Source organism: Chenopodium album, chromosome 5 (genome assembly GCF_948465745.1).
Source record: "Chenopodium album chromosome 5, dcCheAlbu1.1, whole genome shotgun sequence".
NCBI lineage: Eukaryota > Viridiplantae > Streptophyta > Magnoliopsida > Caryophyllales > Amaranthaceae > Chenopodium > Chenopodium album.
In genome coordinates, this window is record NC_137838.1 from 54,759,745 (window position 1) to 54,775,922 (window position 16,178).

The following is a 16,178-nucleotide window of genomic DNA, read 5'->3' on the forward strand; positions in this document are numbered from 1 at the left end:
GTTCTCCCCTGTCAACCTATCCTTCTCAAGGAATGGTCGAAGGTTGTAAACGTTGTTGTCATTGTGGTTACGGCTACCCATCTATGTCAAAATAAGGCAAAGTTTAATAATTATGTTTAATTTAAATTAAAGTACCATATACGCATTCATTTGGTAACTTTAAAACACTTTATTCAATAATTAATTGATCCCAATTGAATTTTAAGTGATTCCAAGATCCTTTATTTGTGCAATAATTGACCGGACTGAGGCCCTACCATCAACCATTACATTTTCAAGGTGAGTAAACTCTTTACTGATTACAACTCTTGTAACTCTTGGTTGAATAATTAATCATCACATGTTTAATTATTACCCTTAGCTTCAAGGTTCTAAACTCTTTAGGTAACCTTGTTGAGCACAACCAATTAAAAGTGTAAAACGTGATTTACCCCCACTCCCCTAAGATATAATATGACACTCAGCTGAGGCATGACCCATCATAAAATATCAAAGGTTTCATCGGGTTTTTAATTGGAAAAGCTATCTCAATATTACTGGGACCTAGATTTATTATGTTGTGATTATTTAGTGAACTCTAGCGCATCATCAATCAACATAAATAAAATCTAACATGCATAATCTACTAATGCAATAAATCATGGCATAGTATGGCCCCTTAGTCCTAAGAAAACTAGAAATCTAACATGTAATAAAAATCTAATGCAATAAAAATCATGACATAGTATGGCCCCTTAGTCCTACTAATGCAATAAAAATCTAACATTGCACGCTGCTGCCCACAGCCACCCCTGACCGCCTGCCCTCCCTCCCGGACTGCCACCCCGGTCGGCAGCCGCCGTGGCTGCGCCACCCAGCCGCGGTTGCCGAACACTTAAAACCTTTTTTTTTATGTTTTAATTTAATTAAAATAACACTTATTAAAATTAAATTAAATCAGTCCAAAAGATTAAAATTAAATTACATTCAACTTTAAAATTAGGGTTCTTCATAAAATTAATCCCAATTTAATTCTAACTTTTAAAATTAAATTGATGATCATACACAAAACATTTTTATGCATAAATCAATCCGATTAAAATTATGAATCATAAAATAAATCGAATTAAATCAAAATCAAGCACAAAAATCATATTTTAGGGCTAGGATTTTCGGAAAAATTCGAAAAATAGGGTTAGGGGGTTCGAAAATTTCGAACCTATTAGGGCTAAAATTCGGTCTCTTCATGGCTATTTTGAGCATAACTAAATCACATTTAATCGATTCCAAAAGTTTAATCACATTAAATATAATAATTGAACCATAATTAAATTAATTTCTCCCTCTTAATTGATTATAAAATTAATGTGGACATCAAATAATCGTATTATTATGATCTAGCGTGTTCATGCAAGAGGCTAACTGATACCACTTTAGGAGTTTATAGGTACTACGCAGCGGAAAAACATGAATCATATTCAATCAAGTACCAATCCCAAGAATCACATGCATAACACACAAGACACATAATCATACCTTTGACGCGTGAATTCCACGAAGCTATTCGACAGACAAATCAGGGAGAGAATAGAGCCCTAAGCGTTGCTCCTCTACTTAGTCCACGAGATTCGAACGAGCCGTCCACCAATACTAGATTGGTCGAGTGATTGAGGAAAAACCGCGATCACCACCTTTACGGACCACCGACCACCGCACGAACCACCACCACCACGACACACCACCGGCGCCTAGGAGGAGGAGAGAGCCGTGAGATAGAGAGGACTTTTAGAGGGGTTGGGTTTCGTGTTTGCTAATTAGGGTTTGATCACACTGATCAGTTAATTGCTTTCTTGCTGCAAACCTAGGCACCTAGTCTATTTATAATCTCATTATAATTAGACTAGGGCACGAAGCCCAAAACTCCTTCTAATCCACTACATGTCCGGCCACCTAGAGTGATGAGGCCCATGTTGGGCCTCGTCCTCTAATGCTCGATCTAGCCCCTTTGTGTGACCTTATAGGATCCGTCCAATTGGGCTTTGGCCTATTTTACTAGTCCAAAGATCGTTAGTACCTCTAGCTATGGCAAAACGACGACCCAAATGTACGAACTTAATTATCTCCATAATTTGATCCATTTATATATCTAGTAATTGCACACGATGAAGACATAAATCCTTCACAAATATGGCTAGGTGTTTCTAGATCTAATGAATACGGAATTTTGTATATAAAAAAGCAAGTTTAGAAAAAGAGAAAGAGAGAGAGTAATCAATAAAATCTTGATGAGAGTTGATGAATGATTAGAGAATGAAAATTGGTTGTAGGTGAATATAGATGAATGTTGATGAGAATTGGTGAATGATTATTGAAGAGAATGAGAGAGAATTGAAGACTGGTTCGAAAACGGAGTTTTTAATACGTTATTATAGAGAAAATCAGCCAAAAAGATAAAATTAACAAAACAGAGTCTGGCGCACGCAAAACGAGATTGGCGCTAGGAATTGGCCATTGGCGCCAGGCGCCAACGTTAGGGCCAGGCGCCAATGCCTGGCGTTAGGCGCCAATCCTGTTTTTGACGCGTTTTCTAAAATCAAATAAATTTTGCCGTACAGGAGGATAAAATCGTATCTTTCCTCAAAAAATGTTCTTTGATTTTAATTAAAACTCTGAAAAGTCAACAAAAGTCAATTTATCAATGTTAATTGAATTAGGAATGAAAAGAACCTTCTAGAAGAATCTAGAAGACTAAAACCATTCCTAATTGCATTAGGAATGATAAATCATATTAGGCCCTCCCCTAGATCATTGGGCCGCATATAAGGCTCAAACCCGGCCCAGTTTAGTAAATTGGCCATAACTTCCTCAATATTCATCGGAATTGGGCTTATAATATATCGTTGGAAAGCCCTTGTTAAGACCCATCCAATTACACTACTATTAGACCCATATCATGGACCAACCAAACTGGATTGACTGTTTTCTTAAAATAAGTTTTCAAAAACAGAGAGAGAAAAGAAAAGAAATTAAAACTTTCCGCAACACTAAACTTTCCACACTTTCGCTTCATTCGATTATGATTCGACGCGAAAGGCACTCATCACTGAGTTTGGTTTTTGGGGAGACATAAATGGGTGTCTACACCTATATTCGGTTTTTTTTTTTGTATTTTTACCCTTACAATGAATTGGAGATTCAAAGGACATCAGTAATAGGCGGGACAAAAAAAAGTTTTAGACTCAAGGATACGATGTAGAAAATACATATATAATAACTCCTAAAAACGTCGAACACTTTAATTTGTAAATTATTTAGTAATGCAAAGAATCAACTGTGGTAAGCAAATATCTTAAACCAACATAACAATTAAGAATATAACGAAGTATATTTCTTTCATCTATCTCGTAATCCTTGTTAATAGCGCTGAACATAAAACAACATTGATGTTACATTGTTCCGATTTTGCTCCATTACAAGCACACAATTCATCCCTTTTTCAAGAAAAATATGTTACCTCCCTTCTATAAATTTTGTTATTGTAACATAAAATATATAGTAACAAAAACAACAAATACAATGTCCTAAAATATGTTATAATTTACTTATAATTGTTTCACCAAAAAAATATATAATTAACTTATAATTTTAAAATAGCACTTTTTCTAGTAACAACTATTTAGCAATAAATTAATTTTTTGAATTTAACTCTCAATTATTTTATTCAAACCCAAGTATGGATATAACCTTGACTATCATATTTAATTATAAGTGCCAAAATTACAATTTTGGCCTTCATAATTTTAATGGATAACCGTTCGTGATTTCATTTTAACTATCGATTATTTATTTAAAACCTTTCAACAGATGAATTAAATTCTCCAATATATGAAGTATAAAATTAACCCGTAAACTACTTGATAATTTTATAATTGTTCTAACACCTATTTATTTTTATACAATTACTTTATATGTAATAAAATTATAATTTACACATTTTTTGTATGTTTGAAATTTTTGTAGTAACTATAAAGCCTAGATAATTACTAACATTTATTAATAAGATCACACACTATAGTAAGTTTGAAATTGTCTAACTTCATAATTTTTTCGAAAATATATCGATATGGACGTCTATAGAAAGATCTTTATAAAATAATTTTTTTGGTTTTTTTATAATATTTTTTTGATTTGTAGTTTGTAAAATATCGTCTAATAAAGTATTATTCAATTCTTATAATAAACCTCTCTCTTCATTAATGATGTTAACTAGTACGCTATTATCTCTAGTAACAAATTTGTATTTTTAGAATTTTAGTAACGTAAAATATTTTTTTAGTAACGAGATTGTAATTAGGCGCCATTGAAATTCTTCCCTCCTATTTTTGATAAATGGCGCTTAAAACTAATTTTTTTTTCCTACTCATTTTTCCCTCTCATTTTTTTGACTTATAATGAGTTGTCAATTTTCTATTGGTAATGTATGTGTAGTCCACATACAACGATTGTATGTGTAGTCCACATACAACGATTGTATGTGTATCACCTCCCATATGACCAACGGTATTCCTAACATGTAAGCTGTAATTCTAATAAAATATATATACGGGTGGATGATTTGGCCGTTAACCAACAAGTATAAACACTTGATGTTGTATACCGCAATATGGCTAGAGATCTTTCTACATACTCCCTATAAAGTATAAAGAGTCGGAATACAAGATCAATCTGATCACGCTATGCTCGATGCCAAATCTATAATCTCATCAACTCATGTCCAATGGCGCTTATCAAGGTGACGACTCTGTTTTTGGTTCCTTTGCTCTTCAATCTCAAAAAGGGTTTTCTTCCGAGATATTGCACTTTCGCTATATTCTTGCAGAGGTGGAAGGGATCTTTCTTTAGCGTCAATAGAAGTGTTAATTTCTTTGTTCCGAATAACCTGTTGATAGTACAATTAGTTTCTTTTCAATTATGACACATTTACAAACATCTATGAAGGTGCAAGTTTGCCTTGAGACGAAGGAATATGTTCAGAGGAAGCTAGGGGGGGTAAGAAAACTTACCTTGGATGCCCAGCGACGTTCTGCCTGTTGACATACATCTCTGATATCCCGTCCAGACAAGCTTATTGTAGAAAAGGAACAAATTAAGAGAATTCAGAGCAGTGATCATCACTATAAACAAAGGTAGTATCTTTATTTGTTTATTCCACTTTATTCTTTTTAGCTCAAAACACCCTCTTTAAATTTGATTTAGTTGTAAACTGGAATTTGGTAGCCTTTATTAAACCTAATGGCCCATGTATTAACTTAAACATACATCTCCAAAGTTTTGTTTAAAAACTTTAACTTAGAACTTTAAGGTGAAAAGAAACTTAAACTCAAAATGTTAGAAGGGAAGCGGCGAATTTTTAATCTATGAAGAGAATCATAACGTGAACTGCATGGAGTATTATTAATTTCTACAAGAATATGACCAAATGCACATACCTAGTATATGCTATTTATCTGTAATTCCATGATCATTCAACCCATATCCAATGGTCAATGCAAATCAGTGAAAAAACAGTTGAACTTCGCTTACCCTTCAGTGACCGAAGCAAACTCATCCAGTTCAGAATTGGTCAGGTGCTTGGCATACTGAGCTGCTATTTTCTGCCGATTCTGCTGATCAGGCAGACCAAAGAAAATCATCGAATCGAATCGGCTGATAATAAAACACAGAGATGGTCAAGGAACTAAATTGTAGCTTTTGCCTCTTTAAGTATGAAAATGCAAATAAGATTTATAGAAGGCTTCTTACAAGATTAAGTAGCATTTACTATACCTAATAAGAGCAGGATCAATATCCTGCTTTCTGTTTGTTGCAGCAATCACCACCACCTTCTTATCTTGTTCAAAACCATCAATCTGTACCAAGGCAGTTATAATACATAACTCTGGTCATAGTTTTATATAATAACTAAATAAGTACTTCCTCCGTTCCACAAATATTGCAACATTTCCCTATTTGCATATGTTTTCTCTCTCCTCATCTCATGGGTCCTTATCTTTATTCTTCTCTATCTTGCTCCTCTTCTTAAAATCCGTGTCCCCTCCCAATGTTGCAATATTTAGGGGAACGGTCGAACGGAGAAAGTGTAACATAAAATTCTCACAAATACATAATTTGAGAATCTTTGCAACACGAAATGGCTGAAATTAGAAGTTAAGAAAATTTCAACTGGTACACACTAAATTTTTAATCCACAGTTGATTTTAAGTAATCTCTTGAGATGCTAAAGAAGCAAGATGTCATTGAGTGTCAAGAGAAAGCTTGATTTGGAAAGGGTTAGAGACTTAGAGAGCATATTCCTGGCTTGATCACGCCAAACCGGAAGATTATGAGGTGTGGCTTGGTCTGAAAATACTTTTAAGAATGACAAAGCTAAGAAGAACTATGAGAAGGCACAATACACAGAGAGAGATGACTAGTTAGAGAGGACTAAGAGGCTGATAAAGGCAAAAGCAGAACATTAATTTAGTTCTTGGCCTTTTGCATCTCAATTTCAAAGGAGTTTATAAACAGATCATGTTTTCATTTTATCACTTCAAACAATTATTCAATACTAGCATATGAACAATTTCATTCTTTAGAACTCCTGCCAAGATGAAGATTGCTTTACCTGCCTCAATAACACCGATAAAATTCTTCGTGTAACTTCATGTATATCACCATCACGAGCAATAGCAAAAGAATCAACCTGCAGGATTCACATATGGTCATGTTAGTAATAAGATTAATTGAGACTGCCCATGAAATGCTAAATGAGCTGCAAGAAACTAGGTATATCCTCCATCTTAACATAATAAGCCACATCTATTTTAGATTGCCCCAAAATATTAAGCCACTTTCTAAATTATAACAAGTCAAAGTTTGAACTTTCCAAATTTCGTCTTAATGATAACCTTAGAAGAGTTCCAACTATGTACTACCTTAGTATGACGAAGATTATACGGTATTTCAGCTAAACTCATGAGTGATTGCCCCTGAGCAAATGTGGCCCAATTCAAGGACAAAAAGAATTATGGCCTCATATGGTTGCATATGGGAATTAAATGCCTATAAGAAGTCACATACATGAGAAGTTAAAATTCCTACGAAATACTATAATCATGTTTGGTTGACATAAAAGATATTATATTTTCCATGAATTAACTTTCTATGTTTGTTTGGTTAACTTTATGTAATGCTCATGTACGGAATATTATATAGCTCAACTCTAACTACTTTCCCAAAATTGAAAGGCAATAATGTAATTTCATGTGAACTTTGAGTGACCAAAGTAGGGGTGGGTAAATTTAATTCCCTTTTTGTAGGAATTTCAATATTCTACAGAATTTCAACTTCCTACATTTTTACTATATTATGTTAACCAAACAACTACCCATTAATAAATTTGTGTTTCCCCATAATTTGAGTGCAACCAAAAAAGACCTTAGTATATAGGAAATTAGGAATATAGAATACTTAATTCTTTTTCCACCTAATAACACATGCAAGCATGATGTCAAGTACCTCATCCAAAAAGATGATCACACCATCTGGAAGCTCATTAGCAAGAGAGAAATCGTTCCCAAGGAGACGCCCACTTTCACCATAATTCTTGGACATGACGACCTCCAATGGCACATAAAGTAGTGGAACCCCCTAAAAGGCACAGCAAAAAAGAACACAGCTGATTATAATAATATAAGCATCAAAAACAAATTGAGTGACCTGAAAAATACAAGCGCTTTCTGCAACCCAATTTAAGGTTTCATAGCATAGAATTATAGTCCTAAGAAAAAAAATTTAGCAGAATATACAGATTATTGCAATTCAACCAGTACATATCTACAATTGGATATTGGGAGCCTTAGTATACACTAGGGCGGCTAACGTGCGCGATGCGCGCAGAGTGGCTTGCCCTTTCTTGATGTTTATATTGGATTGTGTTTAAACACTTTACGACATTGAGTTTAGAGTAAATAGTTTGATAAATTAATGAAATGTGTATATTAGGATGTGTTTAAACTTTTCATTTTTCATGCACGGCTTTTTTAGTTGTTTACAACCTTTGTTTTTCACAAAACATCTATACAATTATTCAACAAAACAATATTGCAATATAGGTGACGTTTAAATTTACCTATAATATATTTACCTATAATATAAATAAATAATATAAAGTGCATAAATGTAAGGACTAAGAAGAAGGAAAACTCAAACACTCATTATTACATCTGTACACGTGGAATGACATAAATGTAAAAAATTATATATGGGGGTAAGAACGTAAACAAACATTTTGAAGGGCATATAGGTATGTGCACTATTTATAAGCACAATCTCCTAGTTTTTATGAGGTAGGGATACCAATGACCTTTTTTTTTTGGAAAAATTGTTGCTTCCCCAACCACCCTCCCTTGCTCCTTCACTCTCCAATTTCAGCCACCCAAACGCCCTACATCAACCTCTTTTCTCTCGCGCACCAAACGGCCACAACCGCACCAAAACCAGCCTCCATCAGCCTCTATAACACCCCAATAATTCTCTCTTTAAACCTGTGAGGACCCAGAACAATATTCAAGAGAATTATTGGTGTGCTACCGCCACGTGTTCAAACGTTAAGGCTTTATCAGAAAATAACAGCGGAAAAACTAAATCAGTTATAAATAAGTTTCAAAACCAACGAATGAAACCAAATTAAGTCATACAACTTGGAACCATTAAGGCCCTTATTCAAAACCCAATAAAAGTAGTAAGTGATTAAATTCAGTGTTCAAATAAATTCAAACTCAAAAGAAATAGTGTCGAATAAAATCGAATTAAAATAAATTCAAACTTGCAAAAGAAATAACATGCAAACAACCAACTCTCTACTCAAGATCCCACAACCCTGATGAATTCTGCATGTGTAAGAACCTGTGGTAATTCTGTTCCCCAATATTACAAGTGTAAAAATTGGATCGTCACAGGGTCATTGAAAGGCGAAGGCCATGACCAAAGAAAGACACACAAAGCACGCAATCAGCAAAGCTGAGTACATACAAGCTGCAAAATAAATTAAGAAATACATAACATGCTACTAATAATCAATCATCACGCATCATTAAATTATAGACTCAACACACGACTCAACTATTTATATTACTAAGAATCCATTAATTAATAATAGGTAAATCATTATTTTTATTCATTGGATTACGCAATAGACAAGGTTGTCCAACCCATGCTCCATTTGGAACATCAATAAAAGAAAAACCCCATGCCTCCTTTCGGAAACATCAATAAACATCCAACGACCACGGGCGCGACTCCGTGACCGTAGTTAGTATGAGATCTCACCTAACTCCTAGTTTTGAAAAATATTTGAAATAAGAGACTCGTAGATCAGACGGCCTCGAGAAAAGTACACGGCTAATACCCCATGTACCCCAACCCCTGATTGTCATTACTCCAGAAGTGCACCAATCCAGAGTTTTATTGCTCATCTATCTTGCACTTTACGTGATTTACAGGTTTAGACTTGGTGATGACTCATATGCATAACAATACAATCAATCCAATATAAATTCAATCAAGTAAAACAACTTTTCAATTTCAATTCTTGATTTATTAGTGGCAAGCAACATTTATTATTTATTCCTTTACTACCTCGGTGTATAAACACCTTGAGTGCATAAGGCACCCCAAAACCTTAACCTCGTCTTAGAAGACTTAAATTCTTCCTTTACTCATCCTGCTTGCATAATCATGAATGAGTAATAAATTAATCATTACACCAATCATATACCTTTGCCTCTAAGCGCACCTTGCATAATTAGAGCACAAATAATACTTGCAATATAAAATAGTGCACGTTATACGAAATTCACAATGTATAACCAAACAATTTAACTCAGTCATCCCTATACATGATACTAAGTTCTCGATCCGTCGTCCTTAAACATGCACCTAAAAGAGAGGTTTCGTAACTTGTACGTACCTTGAGCAAACGAATTGGTATGCCACTTTACTAACTAGAAATCACTTTCAATAAACTCCTCTCCTAAGCCAAATAATAACATCTCAATCAATACCCAATCAATCAAATTTACAGCAATACTAACTTACTTTAAAACCTTCAAAATCCAAATCAAACAACACTTTAAAACCTTCCCTTTAGTTAAAATTAAAGGCTTATATATAGTTCTTTAAATTTTCTTCATAAAAACATTAAAATACACTTTTATACATGAAATTAAAGCAAGTTCAAAGTCTAATAAAAATCTGAAAATTATATAAAAACCCCTAAAAATCTCCCTTTTTAATGGGTGATTAAACCCTCTTTATAAAACATCAAAAGTAGTACTTAGAAACTATTTCCAACACTTAAAAATTCAATAAAAACATATATTTATGCTTAATTAACTTTAAACATAATTAATTTTATTAATCAAACTCAAGGATAATATTTTAATTATAAAAAAACTTCGTTAAAATAAAAAAATGCCCGAAAATCATCTTTAGAGGCTGAATTTGGCCACGAGAGGGTGGTTCTCACTACCAAAGGTAGTGAGTATTTTTTAAAACGTTGTTTCCACATGGAAAACACTACTTTTTCATCAAAATCGGATGAGTTCAGAATCTGATCGGGATTAAAACGGGATTAATATTAACGAACGAAAATCTAAAAATTAAAACACGAATAATTTTGTTCAAAATAATTTGGAATTAAGTTAAACTAATCAGTAGTTATAATCACCAAAATTTCAAAACATCATTACTATAAAAGCCCTAAATCAATTGTTCATAAAAACCCTAAAATCATGATTTTCAATAAATTGAAACCCTAGGTTTATAATTCATAAAATATGAAATTTATAACATAAATATAATCTGAAATTTATAATCTTTATACCATTAAAATATAATTTGATACTAAAAATATAATCTTTATACTAAAATCAAAACCCAAAACAATTAAATTAACATTAAGCAAAATAATGAAACAAAGGAGTATGAAAATAACACTAACCTTTTTGTGTGGGAAATTTTTGGAGATTCATGGGGTATTTATAGGAGAAAATTATTGTAGGGTAAAAAGAAAGATTGAGCCTCATAAAAATAATGGGTCGATTAAGTAAACAAATGGGTTAGGCTTGTATGATTGGACATAAATTGTAGAATAAAGGTGCATAAAATAATTTGTTCAAATAATTTTCGACCCAGATTATTAATTTGAAACTTTTGAAATTAAATTATGAAAAATAACAAATAAATATTATAAATAAAATAAATTTTCATTTATAAAATATTTAAAAATACGGGGGATTACAGCCTCTCTTCTCTCGCACACCAAAACCGGCCTATTTCGGGCGTTAGTGGCCGATTTCGTGGTTGATTCAGCCACCATTAATCCCCTCCGCTGCCGAAATCGAATGTAAGGGATTTGGGGGATTTTGGCTAGTTTGTGGTGATCGAAGGGGAAAAGGGAGGTGATCAGGGCATCACTGGCACCGGGGGAGGGGAAGGGGAAATGGTCGGCGGCCAGCGCTCCGGGGGGTAGGGGGTTGGGCTTGCCGTGGTGGCAACGTGCTGGGCATGTGTGGGTTTTGGGTTTTATTTTTTATTTATTTTTTTAAGTTTATTTAAAGTCAATCATACGATGACCAGTCAGGGATGATAAAAATTAATAGGGTAAAAAGTTGGGAGTGATAAGGAATAAACTGAAGTTCTGATTAATATTGGCGGATGTGGCAAAGTTGGGATTAGTGCCGGAAATTTTTACATTTTTTTTTTTTTTTTGGGTAATGAACAATATGCAAAGCTACTGCAATAACAGCTATATTACTCGAGGCTTTTTATTTCACCTCAAGTAACCATGTTGGATCTTTGACACTTAACATGGATATGGACACTTGACACTTCATTTAGGAGCACGAACATCACGATTACAAATTTGCATTCCCAACTCTTTTCAATGGAATAACTGTCAGGTGTTTCATTGATCACAATGCTCATATAAGCAGCCTAGTTTCTTCTCCACAATAATCTATCAAGTCCATTGACTGGAAGAATATACTGCATTCCAATTTCAGGGCCTAGATAATTCATTTTGTTTATGAAACTCAAATAAACAATACTATATGAAACCACATAAGTAAACCAACAATATGTAGCATACATAATTCTTCAACAAACTGCATTTAATTATTATATACTACATATTTATTACATGTAATCAAAGACTGACTGGTCATTTCACAGCTGGAAAGGTATAAGACAACATTAGTCCTAAAAAGTAAAAAAAAAAAAAAAAAAAAAAAAACACAATTAACACTCGTGAAATATATATCATACTAGATGTAGGGCAGCAAATCCATCATCAAAGATCATTACAGAGAATAAAGGCTTACCGCTTGATTAGCAATAACACGAGCACAAGATGTTTTCCCAGTACCTAAGCACAAAGTATATACATAAGACTGACGGTCACAAGATGGGAAACATAGTTTGTTATTTCCTTTATAATATAGGCATAGACAAGACAAAATGTGTTGACAGCATAGTTTAGTTTCAGTTATCATAGAAGGAAAACCTGGAGGGCCTTCAAAAAGCACGGCTCGGGGTCTATTTGACTCATATTTTTACCGAGTCCCACGGGCAATGTCATCATAAACTTCAGGACTACGCAGAGCCAATAGTACGGTATCCTCTATTTCCCTGTAAGAGAGAAAATGAGGAAAGAAAAAAAGGGTAATGAATCATATAACGTTGATCAGGCAGAATTTTAGGAGTCGCATATGAAGTATGTAGAAATCTCATTAAATAAGCTGTCTCTTATAAATGAAGTATCTTAACTGAGACACTGCAGCCTCTTATAAATGAAGTATCTTAACTGAGACACTGCAGTTGCAACTATTAGATAAAAGGCATACATATAAAAGGTCAAGGAGATCACTCTCCCCTACTTCACATTTACTATTCATCCCCTACTGAGCCTAATTACTTGACATTCAATGACTATTACTTCACAATTATGTGCAAAACATATCAAATATCTCTTGAAAGTCTACGATCTTCAACTAAACAAGCCGTCAAAGCCCCGAATTTTATATACCTCTTTTGCTGATCATAGCCAGCAATGGTATCCCATGTCACCTCTTCATTGGCATTACCAACAAGTGGTTCATCAAGGCTGAATACACGTACGCCCATGGCTTCCAAACTAGTAATTGATTTACTTGTCGATAGTGTTTCTGCAGAGCTACTTCTTTCTCCAGCTTTGCTCTGCCCTGGCCTTTCACCAGCTTCGGTCTGCCCTGGTCTTTCATCAACTTTGGTCTGACCTGGTCTTTCACCAGCTTTGCTCTGCCCTGGCCTTTCACCAGCTATTTGCATGATGGAGACCAGAGCCTCAAGCTCTGCGGGACTAAAGCTTCCTTTCTTTAGGATCTCAAACTCCTGAAAGTATACCAACAACAAAAACATCAATTCAATGCTAGATGCGAGTAATACTCTCTTTGATATCAAAATAGGGCATATAGCATCTACAAGGACAGTATAACCTATCAAGATTAAATTATAGGCGATAATTACCAGCTTATGAGGACTTATCACTGGCCTAAATATTAATACACATAGATCGCTGTCATTTGAAATGTCCCCCCCCAAAAAAAAGAGTTAATTGATAAAAGCAGATTTAATAACAATAGCGATGAAACTGAAATAGTATAAACAGATATGACGTCCAAAATATGTAAAAAGAAAAGCCAAAAAAAGATGAAGGAGCTTAAACTTTGAAATCACCTGGCCCTAAATTGAACATCCATTACTGAATCACCATTGAGGCTTGAAGCAAGGTTAATTATCAGTCCAGGGATATCGCAATAACTGGGTACTGGAAACTTGATAGCAATCTACACTATCATAAAGAACCATTATTATTGCAGAAAACGATTCCCAAAAAAAAAAAAAAAAAAAAAAAAAAAAAAAAAAAAAAAAAAAAAGAACCAATATCATAAGAGCAAAGAACAATGTACAAACATGGCTGCACAGCGCAAACAGCCTTCTCTACAATAACTAGTAAGTTTGTTCTTATCTTTTAACATTGTGAGCCTTATCATGATATATACTTAATGTATAAAGTAAAGCATTGTGAGAGAAGAGAATCAAAATTTAATCCATCAGAACACTCTAATCAAATCATCATTGTGCACAAGACAAGGGAAAAAAGGTTAAGCATAACTGTTTGCTATCAGTTTGCACACTGACTCTGTTATGAAATATGAAATAGGGGGTATAAGGTTTGATTTATGCGGAACAAGATCAATGAAAAATAATATATGTTAAAGCAAAAAAGAAGATAACAAAAACACATAAGAATTTACGTGGTTTGGTCAATTAGACCTAATTCACAGGTGGGGGATTCGAGAGCTTTTTTTCATTTTAATGGAGGAAACAAGAGGAAAATACAAGGAGTCAATGATGGCTATATTAGCTTAATGAAACTTAAAACTCAATGGTTCTTTTATAACATAAGAACCCTAAAAAACCCTAAGATTAAACTACAAGGATTCCGCAAGATTGGAGGAAGAGCACCTTAGTCCCGCTTTATAAAAACAAAGAAGAAGCTCAAGATTGTTCTAACAATCAAGGGATCAAGCTTATGAGCCACACTATGAAGTTGCGGGAAAGAGTGATTGAACATAGGTTGAGGGCAAGCACAAACATTTCGGATAACCAATTTGGTTTTATGCCGGGGAGATCCATTATGGAAGCAATCCATTTAATAAGACAAATGATGGAGTTTTATAGGGTAATAAAGAAGGATCTTCATATGGTCTCTATTGATTAAGAGAAGGCATATGACAAGGTGCGTGCCAAGAAAGATACTTGAGTGGGCATTATTGAAGAAAGGTATCCCATGAAGGTGCGTGCCAATGGACTAACTGTTTGCCTTTTGTTTTTCTTCAAGAATGGAGGTAATACTTATTCATGTAATCAATTTGATAAAAAAAAAAAAAAAAAAAAAAAAAAAGGAAAATGGGTAAAAAACAACATGATTATTTTCCACCAATAATGATTATTGTTGCCAATCGTTATGAATACTTCTCAATCACAAAAAGCTTCATTATCAACATTTGTAAACAACAACATTTAACAATGAGGTTGAGCAACAAACATTATGGTGGTGTAAACAACCCATGTAATCCGTGCATAAAAAAACACATGGTAAGCAATGGGTAGGTTTGGCTGTTTGGGTTAGATAACCAAATAAAGGATTTCTGACACCTTAGTAGATAGTAGGGCCCACCGACCCAGTGATGCCAATTGCCAAGTTGGTGAATAAAATTAACATTCACTACCAACACAACATAATTTTAATAATTGAACCAAACTCATTCTCAGAATTTGTACACCTAAATCTATTTAGGTCTCCCATGATACCCACCTAAATCTATTTAGGTCTCCCATGATACCCACCGACCAACACATTCACTTAAATTTTGAAAACTTGAAAATGATCTGAAAGATTAGATTATAGTCTTCGGTTTTAGACAATCAAAGACTTTTTCCAGGCACGAAAAGAAAAGAGGTCGGGTACTTTTTATGGACCCACAAGACCCTTAAAGGCCATTTAGGTGGTTACAACCACCATTGACTCCCGACCTTATGAACTTCTTCAAATAAAAATTCACTTGGTATGCTTCCAAAATATATCTCAATCTTATCAAATTAACATTATTCAAATTTCTATTATTTTCCTTAAGTAGAACGAAATAATACGACTGTGAACACCATCATAGGACTACAGGGCCAATGATTCAAAGTATTAATCCCTCAATAGTCCATATAGGAAGGAATCGTATTAGTCCCCTTTTTGTGCTTCGCGCCTCTAGTAACTTTTGTGATATCGTAATGAAATTTGATAGTAAATGGAGATTAGAAAGAAGGTGATGCAAAACTAAAAAAAAAAAAAAAAAAAAAAAAAAAAACAGTCTATAAGTCGTCTCATACAGCAGTTAAGGTGTTTGACGCAGGAATTTACTAGGGTGATACAGTATGTGTTCCTTTTCGCCCTTTACTGTAACAGTGAATTGTGGATAAGAACCATACTTCATGCCTTTGCTTCTCATAAGTTCCTCCAACCTGTACTGTTCCGTTTTTGCTATTTCTTCCAGGTTATCATA

General features: G+C 34.0%; 1 pseudogene across 1 annotated transcript; it reads right to left on the bottom strand.

Annotated features, from left to right (window-relative positions):
- Nucleotides 1-4,535: 4,535 nt before the first annotated feature.
- LOC145632909 (uncharacterized) lies at nucleotides 4,536-16,178 on the bottom strand (annotated as a pseudogene). The gene is made up of 12 exons (XR_014112587.1): nucleotides 16,059-16,178; nucleotides 13,795-13,904; nucleotides 13,585-13,651; nucleotides 13,106-13,449; nucleotides 12,584-12,708; nucleotides 12,402-12,445; nucleotides 7,537-7,668; nucleotides 6,644-6,721; nucleotides 5,806-5,888; nucleotides 5,563-5,685; nucleotides 5,043-5,103; nucleotides 4,536-4,918 (listed from the first exon to the last, which is right to left on the bottom strand). The product of XR_014112587.1 is annotated as an uncharacterized LOC145632909 (transcript).